The sequence below is a fragment of the Dipodomys ordii genome, unplaced genomic scaffold (assembly GCF_000151885.1).
Source record: "Dipodomys ordii isolate 6190 unplaced genomic scaffold, Dord_2.0 Scaffold20, whole genome shotgun sequence".
In the NCBI taxonomy this organism is placed as follows: domain Eukaryota; kingdom Metazoa; phylum Chordata; class Mammalia; order Rodentia; family Heteromyidae; genus Dipodomys; species Dipodomys ordii.
Genome location: NW_012267236.1, coordinates 9221466 through 9223600, shown reverse-complemented (window position 1 = coordinate 9223600; position 2135 = coordinate 9221466). Strand labels below are relative to the sequence as shown.

The 2135-nt window shown below is 42.4% G+C and overlaps 1 protein-coding gene across 1 annotated transcript in view; it reads right to left on the bottom strand.

Annotated features, from left to right (window-relative positions):
* The window catches only part of Asxl2 (additional sex combs like transcriptional regulator 2), a 94997-nt gene that overhangs the window by 23333 nt on the left and 69529 nt on the right, over positions 1-2135 (bottom strand). The gene's annotated exons all lie outside the window — the stretch shown is intronic.

The window sequence follows — 2135 nt, the reverse complement described above, 5'->3', positions numbered from 1 at the left end:
TGAAGAGCTGAGGGACAGCGCCCAGGCCCAGAGTTCAAGCCCCACGTCCGGACCCAAAAAAAAAAAAAAGAAAAAAGTCAACAAGAGGCTGAATGTAACTTAATAGCAGAACACTTGTTTAGCATGTGTGAGGTCCTGGGTTTGATCCTCAGTAAAGGGTTGGGGAGCGGTGAAAGGGAGACAAAAAAAAAAAAACAGCTTCCAAGCATCTTTTCCAAAATGACTACCAACTCTGGTATGCCCACCAAACTATTCTTCAAAAATTGGACATGAAATAAAGACATTTATGAAGATAATCAAAAAACTAAGGGTACTCTAAATGAAGTTTCTAAGAATAAATGGAGAAAGGCAAAAATATAGTTGTTATCCTTTGTGTCTGACTTCTAGGGAAAGAAAACCAGAGAACAAAAATGTGAAGAGTTAGGTATGGAAGTGTGTGCCTGTAATCTTAGCACTGGAGAGGTTGAACTAGAAGTATAACAAAATCAAGGTTATCCTGGACTCCAAAGTGAACATGACTTGAAAAAAAAAAAGGAGAATCTGAGTGGTGGCTCATGTCTGTAATCCTAGCTACTCAGGAGGTTGAGATTTGAGGATTTCAGTTCAAAGTCAGCCTGGACAGGAAAGTCCATGAGACTCTTATCTCCAGTGAACCACCAGAAAACCAGAAGTGGTACTTCAGCATTGAGCTGAAGAGCTGAGGGACAGTGCCCCGGCCCAGAGTTCGGGCCCCATGACCGAGAAAAAAAGGAAAAAAAGAAAAGTTCAGTGCTTTATTAGTACTAGTAGTAATAATTACTGGGATTTGAACTTAAGGCCTCCTGTTTGCCTGGTACTCTACTTCTTGAGCTATGCCTCCAGCTTGGCTTTTTTGTTGGTTATTTTGGAGACAGTCTCAAGGAGATTCTTAGTCTCAAGACAAACTACAACTTTACAGACTGGAGTATTTGAGAGGTAAAGGTAAATGTTGTCCAGTAAATTCTAATAAAAAAGTAAACATTTCTATATGTTAACCACATTCTTTTCATCAAACACAATTCTAAACTTGAAGACTGTATGGTGATTTAATTGGACTCTTACTGGCAATGTCAGTGGTTACCAGTTCCTATTTATAAAAAGTATTGCCCCTCTATAGATTGGAAAGAAACAAACAACTTTTCCACATAGAACTCATGAAACTAGAGGTCAGTGGTCATTGAATAATTTTTATTAGTTTACATTCATTTTCTTCACACACCTGAACCAAACTTCAGGTCTTTTGTGGGGAGGGTATGGGGGATAGTGTGTGTGTGTGTGTGTGTGTATGTGTGTGTGTGACAGGGGTGTGTGTGTGACAGGGGTGTGTGTGTGTGTGCATTATGTGTGTATGTATGTGTATGGGGGGACAGGGGTGTGTGTGTGTGTGCATGCATTATGTGTGTATGTATGTGTGTGTGTATGAACCCCATGTGCTATATGGGGCTGGACACTCTACTACTTGAGCCACAAAGTCAGCCCTTACTGCTTTGGTTATTTTGGGGATGGTGTAGTGTCTCATGTTCATGCCAGAACCAATCAGGATCATGATGCTACTCTTTATGCTTCATGCATGCTGGGATGGCAGCCATGTAGATACCATACCTGTTATTGGCCGAGATGGACTCTCACTGACTTTTTCCCTAGGCTGGCCATAATTTCAATTCTCCTGATTTCTGCCTCATAAGGAGACATAGGTACCTACTTCAAACTTCAGTTAAGATTGGGGATGTGGCTCCATGGTAGAGTGCTTACCTAGCATGCACAAAACCTTGGGTTCAATTCCTTAGTATCACATAAACAGAAAAGGCCGGAAGTAGCGCTGTGGCTCAAGAACTACCCTTGAGCAAAAGAAGCTCAGGGGCAGTGCCCAGGCCCTGAGTGTAAGCCCCAGGACTGGGAAAAAAAAAAAAGCTTCAGTTAAAAAATTTTAGCCTCTAGCCGGTACTGGTGGCTCACATCTGTAATCCTAGATACTCAGGAGGCTGAGGTCTGAGGATAGTGGTTCAAAACCAGCCAGGAGGGGCTGGGAAGGTGGCTCAGTGGTAGAGCACTTGCCTTGCATGCATGAGGCCCTGGGTTCGATTCCTCAGCACCACATAAGCAAAAAGAAAAAAGCT